General features: G+C 38.2%; 1 long non-coding RNA gene across 1 annotated transcript; it reads right to left on the bottom strand.

Moving 5' to 3' along the window:
* Positions 1-2,683: 2,683 nt before the first annotated feature.
* On the bottom strand, positions 2,684-8,572 carry LOC139865950 (uncharacterized). The gene is made up of 4 exons (XR_011765177.1): positions 8,487-8,572; positions 8,200-8,304; positions 2,889-2,941; positions 2,684-2,753 (listed from the first exon to the last, which is right to left on the bottom strand). It is a non-coding gene; the product is annotated as an uncharacterized lncRNA (long non-coding RNA).
* Positions 8,573-10,023: the final 1,451 nt, after the last annotated feature.

Below are 10,023 nucleotides of genomic sequence, written 5' to 3' on the forward strand. Positions count from 1 at the left end.
CTTCCTTTCATTGATGTAATTTTAGGAATGCCTAGATATGCTAAATTTCTGAAAGATCTAATCTCAAATAGAAAGAAAATGGAAGAACTCTCGGCCGTTACTATGAATGCTAATTGTTCAGCAGTGCTATTGAATAAGATACCAGAAAAACTATCAGATCCAGGAAGTTTCACAATTCCATGTTTTCTGGGTAGTCTTAGTTCAATAGAAGCATTGGCAGACTTAGGTGCTAGTATAAATCTAATGCCGTATTCACTATACACTAAACTAGACCTTGGAGAATTGAAACCAACAAGAATAAGTATACAACTAGCCTATCGATCAATAAAATATTCTAGAGGGATAATGGAGAACATGCTAGTTAAAGTTGGTACTTTAGTATTTCCAGTAGATTTTGTTATTCTGGACATGGAAGAAGATTCTCAAGTTCCTCTCATATTAGGAAGACCATTCTTAAACACGGCTAAAGCAATGATAGACGTGTTTGGTAAAAAACTGACCCTAAGTATAGAGGACGAGAGTGTTACCTTTTCAGTTGATAGAGTAATGCAACAACCGCAATCTGCAGATGATACATGTTATTATATTCAAACTATATATTCACATGCAGAATTGTTAGAAGAATTTCCAGAATTACAAGGAACAGGAGAATGTTCTTTAGGAGAAGGAACTGAACCAATTGATGAAACTGAAATGTTAGCTACACTAATGGCTAATGGATATGAACCAACAACAGAAGAAATTCAAATGCTAAAAGAAGAAGACAGATATCGATATAAATCATCGATAGAAAAACCACCGATATTAGAGTTAAAGCCACTTCCAAACCATTTGAAATACGCTTATTTACATGATGAATCTGAATTACCTGTAATAATATCGTCTTCTCTTACTGAAAATGAGAAATCACAACTCATTTCTGTGTTGAAAGCTCATAAACCAGCCATTGCATGGAAAATTCATGACATTAAAGGAATAAGTCCTTCGTATTGCACACATAAAATCCTTATGAAAGAAGGTCATAAAACGTATGTGCAATGCCAACGAAGACTAAATCCTAATATGCAAGATGTAGTTAAGAAAGAAATTATTAAACTGCTTGATGCAGGTTTAATTTATCCAATTTCTGATAGTCCATGAGTAAGCCCAGTTCAATGCGTACCTAAGAAAGGTGGCATGACTGTCATCATAAATGAGAAGAATGAGCTTATTCCTACAAGGACTGTAACAGGATGGCGTGTATTTATTGATTATAGAAAATTAAATGACGCCACCAGAAAAGATCACTTTTCCTTACCTTTCATTGATCAAATATTGGAAAGATTAGCCGGAAATAGTTACTATTGTTTTCTAGACGGTTTTTTCGGATATTTTCAAATTCCAATAGCACCCGAAGACCAAGAGAAAACTACATTCACGTGCCCTTATGGTACTTTTGCTTACAAACGCATGCCATTTGGACTTTGCAACGCCCCTGCAACCTTTCAAAGGTGCATGATGGCGATTTTTCACGACATGATAGAAGAATGCATGGTAGTTTTCGTGGATGACTTTTCAGTCTTCGGTGATACATTTGAAACATGTCTAGTTAATCTGGAACGAATGCTTATTAGATGCGAACAATCAAATCTAGTACTTAATTGGGTGAAATGTCATTTCATGGTTAAAGAAGGCATCGTTCTTGGACATAAAATCTCAAAGGAAGGAATTGAAGTGGATAGAGCTAAAGTAGATGTAATTGCTAAACTTCCACATCCCACCAATATTAGAGGAGTTAGGAGTTTTTTAGGGCATGCCGGTTTTTACCGACGTTTTATAAAAGATTTTTCTAAAATTGTCACTCCTATGAATAAACTCCTAGAAAAGGATGCTCCATTCATCTTTTCAGATGACTGCATCAAATCTTTTAATATTCTTAAAGAAAAACTCACTAATGCACCGATTATGATAACACCAAATTGGAATCTACCGTTTGAACTAATGTGCGATGCAAGTGATTTTGCAAAGGGAGCCGTTTTAGGATAAAGGATTGAAAAACGATTTCAACCTATATATTATGCTAGTAAGACGTTACAAGGAGCACAAACAAACTACACAACTACTGAAAAAGAACTCCTTGCTATTGTCTTTGCTTTTGACAAATTTCGTTCATATCTCGTTCTAGCAAAAACGATGGTCTATACCGACCATTCCGCTCTTAGATACCTATTTTCAAAACAAGATGCCAAACCAAGATTAATCCTTTGGATCTTACTCTTACAAGAGTTCGATATTGAAATCCGAGATAAAAGAGGAGTAGAAAATCTCGCCGCTGATTAAGTCTTGTATTTATTTTTAACATTAGGTTTTAACTGCGACTAAGTTTTAAAATCGACAAACCGGTCATTAAACGGTAAAAACTCCCCTTTTATAATAATAATAGTACTTATATATATATATTTGTATTTTTATAAATTAAACTAATATAGCGTTAAGCTTTGTTTAAAAGATTCCCTGTGGAACGAACCGGACTTAATAAAAGCTACACTACTGTACGATTAGGTACACTGCCTATAAGTGTTGTAGCAAGGTTTAAGTATATCCATTCTATAAATAAATAAATATCTTGTGTAAAATTGTATCGTATTTAATAGTATTTCCTAGTAAAATATACACTATTTCATATACGCCTCGCATAACATCAGCTCCCCCTTTTCTCTCTTGACTAAGTTGAGTAGCTAGCTCCAAAGCAGCCAAAGTATATATCAGATCCACTAAAACACCAAAACAGACCCGAATCTAATTTGATGCAACAATAAATAATTATATGTGAAGATACATAAAATAAAATGCTAGAAAATAAGAATTTTCAATTTTATATACGATATATTTTAGTGCACAGAACCTACTTTCTTGGATGATGACGTTCTACCCAATTTTACAAGTCCAGTGTGCTTAATATCTGTTAGGAAGAGGGGATCGCCTGGACGTTGGGAGATATAAATTTGAGAGAAAAACAACTCTATTACTCACAAGAATAGATTTACAGAGTATTACAAAACTCTTACAAAAAAACTCTCAAACTCACACACACTCTCTAGGTTGTGATTACACTTCTCTGAGTGATTTAGGATGATTTACAACTGAGGTTTGCACCTCTATTTATAGTAAAAATTCTATGGCAGTGGAATGGTGTGAACGGAGAAGGTTGGCGGCCGTCATCGTCATCAACTTTGCTACTTCCATATGAGTTATCAAGGTTGCCTACTTTGAATACCTAGAAGGTGGGCTTCTAGATTGTAGGCTGGAAATCTTCAATTCTCCCCCTCCAGCCGAATCCACGAACATTCCAGTTATGTCTCTGCATAACTCCAACTTCTCTCGAGTCACCACCTTTGTCAACATATCCGCAGGATTCTCCTTTGTATGGATCTTCACTAGTCTCAACAGTTGTCGATCAATTACCTCGCATATCCAATGATAGCGAATATCAATATGTTTTGTACGAGAATGGTACATGGAGTTCTTGCTCAAATCTATAGCACTTAGACTGTCACAATATACCTTGTACTCCTTTTGCTTGATTCCAAATTCTTGAAGATAACGCTTTAACCACAACATTTCTTTTCCAGCTTCTGCGGCAGCAATATACTCTGCTTCAGTTGTGGATAATGCAACACACTTCTATAGTCTTGACTGCCATGAAACAGCTCCCCCTACAAAAGTGTAAATGAATCCTGAAGTAGATTTCCTACTATCAGGATCTCCGGCCATATCTGCATCTATATAGCCTTCCAAGATTGGATCAGCTCCCCCGTAACAAAGACATAGATTCTTTGTACTTTTAAGATATCTGAGAATCCATTTTACCGCCTCCCAATGCTCTTTCCAGGGGTTCGAGAGAAAACGACTCACCGTTCCCACTGCATGAGAAATATCGGACCTTGTACACACCATCGCATACATCAAACTTCCAACTGCTGAAGAATATGGTACTGAAGACATCTCCCAGATCTCTTCCTTGGATGAGGGACAAGAACTCTTGCTTAACTTGAAATGGTTGGCTAATGGAATGCTAACAGGTTTGGCATTGTTCATATTGAAACGTGAAAGCACTCGTTCAATATACTTCTCCTGAGATAGCCATAACCTTTTATTCTTCCTGTCTTGGGTTATCTGCATTCCCAAAATCTGTTGAGCCTGTCCTAAGTCTTTCATGTTAAAAGACTTAGAGAGTTCCTTCTTCAGCTGGTTGATCTTCGTTGCGTCTTTCCCTACGATCAAAATATCGTCTACATATAGTAGAAGAGCAACGAAATCTCCTTCAGAAAACTTCTGAATGTAGACACACTCATCTGCTGCAGTTTTATTGTACCCTTGACTCACCATGCACGAGTCAAAATTCTTGTACCACTGCCTAGGTGCCTGCTTCAAACCATATAAACTTTTCTTCAGCTTGCATACGAGGTTATCTCCTGAAACCTCAAAACCTTCCGGCTGCTCCATGTAAATTTCTTCATGTAAATCTCCATGAAGAAAAGTTGTCTTTACATCCATCTGTTCAAGCTCCAAGTTCATACTTGCGACCAATCCAAGTATGACTCTAATTGAAGTCATCTTGACTACTGGTGAAAATATCTCGTCAAAATCAATCCCTTTCTTCTGTTGGAATCCTTTGACTACAAGCCATGCTTTGTATTTCACCACTTTTCCGCTGCCATCCTTTTTCAGCTTGTACACCCATTTATTTTTCAGTGCCTTCTTTCCGCGTGGAAGTTCAACAATCTCATAAGTTTGATTTTTCTGCAGAGAATCCATCTCATCCTGCATTGCGAGCAACCATTTTTCTTTATCCTTATGAGTTACTGCTTCATGAAAACTCTCCGGTTCTCCATCTTCAGTAAGTAGAAGGTACTCGGATTCTGGATATCTACTCGATGGAATCCGACCTCGTTCAGATCTACGAACTTCTGGAACATTCTGAGGAGATCCACCATCATCTTGACCTTGTGATGGTGTTGGAACATCTGGCAGATGGGGTTGTGGCTCCCCCTGCTCAGCACCGTCATTTTCTCCATAATCTTCTACTTCTGGCATTTCTTCTTGCACTGAATATTCATTTCTCATGAATGAATCTATTGTTGCTTCTGGCACCTGAGCAGCAACATTTGTCTTCTGAGATATTGTGGGATTTTCAATATCTTCTATTGTCTGGCTTTCATAGAACACCATGTCCCTACTTCTGATGACCTTTTTCTCCTTTGGATCCCATAATCTGTATCCAAATTCTTCATCTCCATAGCCTATGAATATGCATGGAGTAGATTTTACATCCAGCTTCTGCCTGAGCTCCATGGATACATGTGCGTACGCCAAACATCCAAATACTCTTAAGTGAGAGTATGATGGATCCTTTCCAGACCAAGGTTTCTCCGGAACTTCAAAATTCAGTGGTACTGATGGAGATCGGTTGATCAAGTAATATGCGGCTCTGACTGCTTCTCCCCAGAATGGCTTTGGCAGCTTAGCCATACTGAGCATGCTCTGAACACGTTCCATGATTGTTCGGTTCATTCTTTCGGCTATACCATTATGTTGAGGGGTACGTGTGACCGTCTTCTCATGTCGGATGCCATATGATCTGCAATAGGCATCGAACTGTCTGGAAGAGTATTCACCGCCGTTGTCGGATTGAAGACACTTTAACTTCTTTCCTGTCTCACGTTCTACCATGACATGGAACTGTTTGAAGTAATTGAACACCTGATCCTTTGTCCGCAAGAAATATACCCACACCTTTCGAGAAGTATCATCGATAAACGTCAGAAAGTATCGATTGCCGCCAATTGATTCAACCTCTAAGGGACCACAAATATCAGAGTGTACCAGACTGAGTAACTCTGATCTTCTCGTTGAAGAGGAATTAAACGAGACTCTATGATGCTTACCAAACAAACAATGATTGCAAGGATCTAGCGCAGCATTCTTGTCTACATTGATAAGCTCCTTCTTTATTAGGGTATACAACCCTTTCTCACTCATGTGACCGAGTCTCTGGTGCCATAAATTTTGTGAAGCCTCCTTTTCTGCAACATTAATACTGTCTGTGCAGATCTTCACATGAGTTTTGTATAGTGTGCCACAAATGTGTCCTCGAGCGACTATCATAGCGCCTCTTGACAACTTCCATGTGCCTCTACTGAAATGACTATCATAGCCCTGTTTATCGAGAGCTACCCCAGAAAGTAAATTCAGCCGAAGATCTGGCACATGGCGGACATCCTTCAAAGTGATTGTGCTCCCGGAACTTGTCTTTATCTTGACATCACCAATTCCGACAATCTCAGCGGAACTGTAATTTCCCATCTTCACAACTCCAAAGTCACCAGCTTTGTATGTTGTGAAGTATTCCTTGTATGGAGTCACGTGGTAGGAAGCTGCAGTATCTACCACCCATTCTGTTTCTTCTCGTGAGACGTGAAGGCATGTCTCATCATGGGTTGAACAATAAGCTACATCACCAGAGATAGTCACTAATGTTTCTCCACCCTTATTCTTCGGCTGTGAACTGCTTTGACCTTGTTCCTCTTTCAATCTATAACAGTTCTTCTTCATATGTCCCTCTAATCCACAATGATGGCATTTATATGTTGGTTTTCTGCCATCAGCTGACATGCCCCTGCTCTTGCTTCTGCCTCTACATTTATTTTTGCTACTCATTAGCTGTCTCCCCCGATTCTCTGTGACAAAGGCATGGGTCTGATCTGTGCCCATGTCCTTTCTTCTTGCCTCTTCACTGAATAGGGTATCCTTGACCATTGACATGGTAAGTTTGCCATTCGGGGCTGAGTTGCTGAGTGTTACTACCAGCGTTTCCCAACTATCGGGAAGGGAACTAAGTAGCAGTAGCGCCTGAACTTCATCGCCAAGCGGCATCTCTACAGAAGATAACTGGTTGACCAAGCTCTGGAACTCACTGGTATGCTCGGCAACTGAAGTTCCACTTTTGAGCTTCATGTTGACTAAACGCCTCATCAGCAGGGCTTTATTCCGAGCAGTCTTGGCCTGATACATGTCCTCCAACTTTTTCCAGAGGACATATGCGTCTGTCTCTTGTGCAACATGGTGGAAGACACAATGATCAATCCATTGACGGATCTGACCAATAGTTTTTCGGTTTGATTTCTTCCACTCTTTCTCTTTGGCAGAATCAGGGTTTATACCCTTCAATTCAATAGGATCGAACAAATCCTTACAGCTGAGGAGATCTTCCATCCGAGGTTTCCACATCGTGTAGTTTGTGGTTGTAAGCATAATCATAGCTCCGGAAGATGATGTTGACTCTTCTGTGGACATTATCACCTTACAAATAATTTTTTTAACACAAACGGGGTTGAATTGTAAAAAACAGAGATCACCGTTACGTCCGGAACGGTTGAAAATGATGGAATAGACACTTCGCGGCTTAAATTCCACTTACGGGGCAAAGTTATAATTTTTATAAACTTCAGGGACCAAAAATGAAATTCTGAAAATTTCAGGGACCAAATTGTAAAATTTCAGAATTGCTACAGTACCGCTACAGTACCGTTATAGTGCTGCTACAGTGACTTGCTACAGTGCCGCCAGCTGCTACAGTGAATTGCTACAGTGATCGTCTTCTCCGGCGAATATTCCGGCAAGTTGACCAAACTTTGACCGCGTTTTCTGGGCTTGTTATAACTCCGTTTAAGTCGCCATTTTTTGCGTTGGACTCGGTTCGACGAGACGAATCCAATGGTACACTAAAAATTGAATTTTGAGAAAACTTCAGAAGACAAAAAAACTCAACCAACGTCTCTAACCAAGCTATTGATACCACTTGTTAGGAAGAGGGGATCGCCTGGACGTTGGGAGATATAAATTTGAGGGAAAAACAACTCTATTACTCACAAGAATAGATTTACAGAGTATTACAAAACTCTTACAAAAAAACTCTCAAACTCACACACACTCTCTAGGTTGTGATTACACTTCTCTGAGTGATTTAGGATGATTTACAACTGAGGTTTGCACCTCTATTTATAGTAAAAATTCTATGGCAGTGGAATGGTGTGAACGGAGAAGGTTGGCGGCCGTCATCGTCATCAACTTTGCTACTTCCATATGAGTTGTCAAGGTTGCCTACTTTGAATATCTAGAAGGTGGGCTTCTAGATTGTAGGCTGGAAATCTTCAATACCCAAATCAAAATACCAACATAATTCAGATATTAAACCTTCCTCTTGTTTTTCTATACCCTTCAGTGGTGTCCACAAGCATCACTGCTGTTACTTCCCATGAGAGCCTAGCAGACGAAAATAACATTTGTTGACTTATGATTGCTTGAATTCAGTTAAAGTAGAAAATGGAAATAGAAGTACAAATTAAATCGATAAGTGATCTAAAGTATAATCAGCATGTTTGGTTATTAACCCTACAAAATACACAAGCTTAATAAACTATTAGTTATTAATAATCAGAACATACCCTAAACATAAGGATCCGATTCTAGACCAACAGCCGTTGTGCCATTACCAGCATCAGCAACAATTAATTTTTAGGGGTTGTTCTTTTCCAAGTATGTGATCTTGTGACAAGTATTGTATAAGGCGAACCAAACCTATAAAAAGAGTATAAGCGGTCAAGACCTACAAAGGCATTATGACTAAAGAACACTACTAAGATATCAATAATATATAGATACATAATGTGTCTATATATTGGGTGTTTTTTCTATTTCCCATGAAGTGGTTTTTGTTTTTTTTTTTTCCTGAGATAAACCAACCCAAAGCAACGCATTCTTGAGTAAATGGGTCAAATTTCAACTATACACGTAACCGATTTTGTGAATTCCCGATTGGCAGACTCAACGTGAAGCTTACCAGGCAATGCAACCGCATCTCCTACACCTTCATTGATAATTACTACGGAGTATCTTTTTCAAATTTAAAGCGTGCCTATCTTCTTCTATAATTGGGAAGTTTGGACTTCATAGAGTTGTGATTTGTAAAGGATGCTTTATGCAAGTCATCAAGGCATAAACCATGGACTACCAAGAGAATTTTCGGATTGCATCTTTGGCTACTTTCACTGCTGCTATTTGAGATAATTTTCTACAAATTGTTTTTACTTTTCTGCAATATACATATACATTCTTTATTAATCATCACATTTACAACCCAACAATAAAGACTTAACAAAAGAAAAAAAAGAAGTCGTCTAAGGTCCGAAAGGGTCATGGAGAAGAGTTCAGGAAGTTTAACATTGATGGAACATGACTTATTTGCGAAGACACCACTTGTTATCTTTCGCTTTATCTCGTATCACGTTTTTTTCTTTTGTCTTATTTAGTTTCCAATTGGGTTTTGGTTTTAGTGTGGTGGTTTTTTGTTTCTAGTGTTGTTTTTCGTTGGGCGAATTTCATGCCTTTAGTTGTAATCGTTTCGTGGCTTTATTTTTTCGATGATTGTCCACGAGTTTTTATATAAGTTCTAGTTTTTATGCCAAAAAAAAAAAAAAAAAAGACTTAGCCACACATGCTGCTCCAGCCGTGTATGTAAACCTATGTTTTATCTTAACGAATCAATTGATCAAAAAATGTCAATATGTTTTTTCATGCTTAGGCTATGTTTGGTGCGTAGCTTTTTGGAACTTCTTGAGCTTTTCATTTTTAGCTTTTATGAAAAAGCTTCTATTTAGTAAGATGCTCTATTTGGTTAAAGGAGCTTAAAGCTTTTAGATAGAGGGAAAAAACAAAAAGCTAACAAATAGAGCTACCATCTTTTGGTCATTTTACTCTTTATTTAACACATTCAGCTCCTCTACAAACACCAAAATATATTTAAAAAGCTAAAAGCTACCAGCTAAAAGTATAAGCTACCGGCTAGTTTTGCCAAACATGCCCTAAACTGTTGATTAAGGATATTAGATTAGCACTAAACGTGGTTAAATGGTCAAGTACTCGTTTTAACATGCTCACCTAACCGATACACTACTAGTTAAAAGACCCGTGATTTCACGGGTT

The sequence above is a fragment of the Rutidosis leptorrhynchoides genome, chromosome 9 (assembly GCF_046630445.1).
Source record: "Rutidosis leptorrhynchoides isolate AG116_Rl617_1_P2 chromosome 9, CSIRO_AGI_Rlap_v1, whole genome shotgun sequence".
NCBI lineage: Eukaryota > Viridiplantae > Streptophyta > Magnoliopsida > Asterales > Asteraceae > Rutidosis > Rutidosis leptorrhynchoides.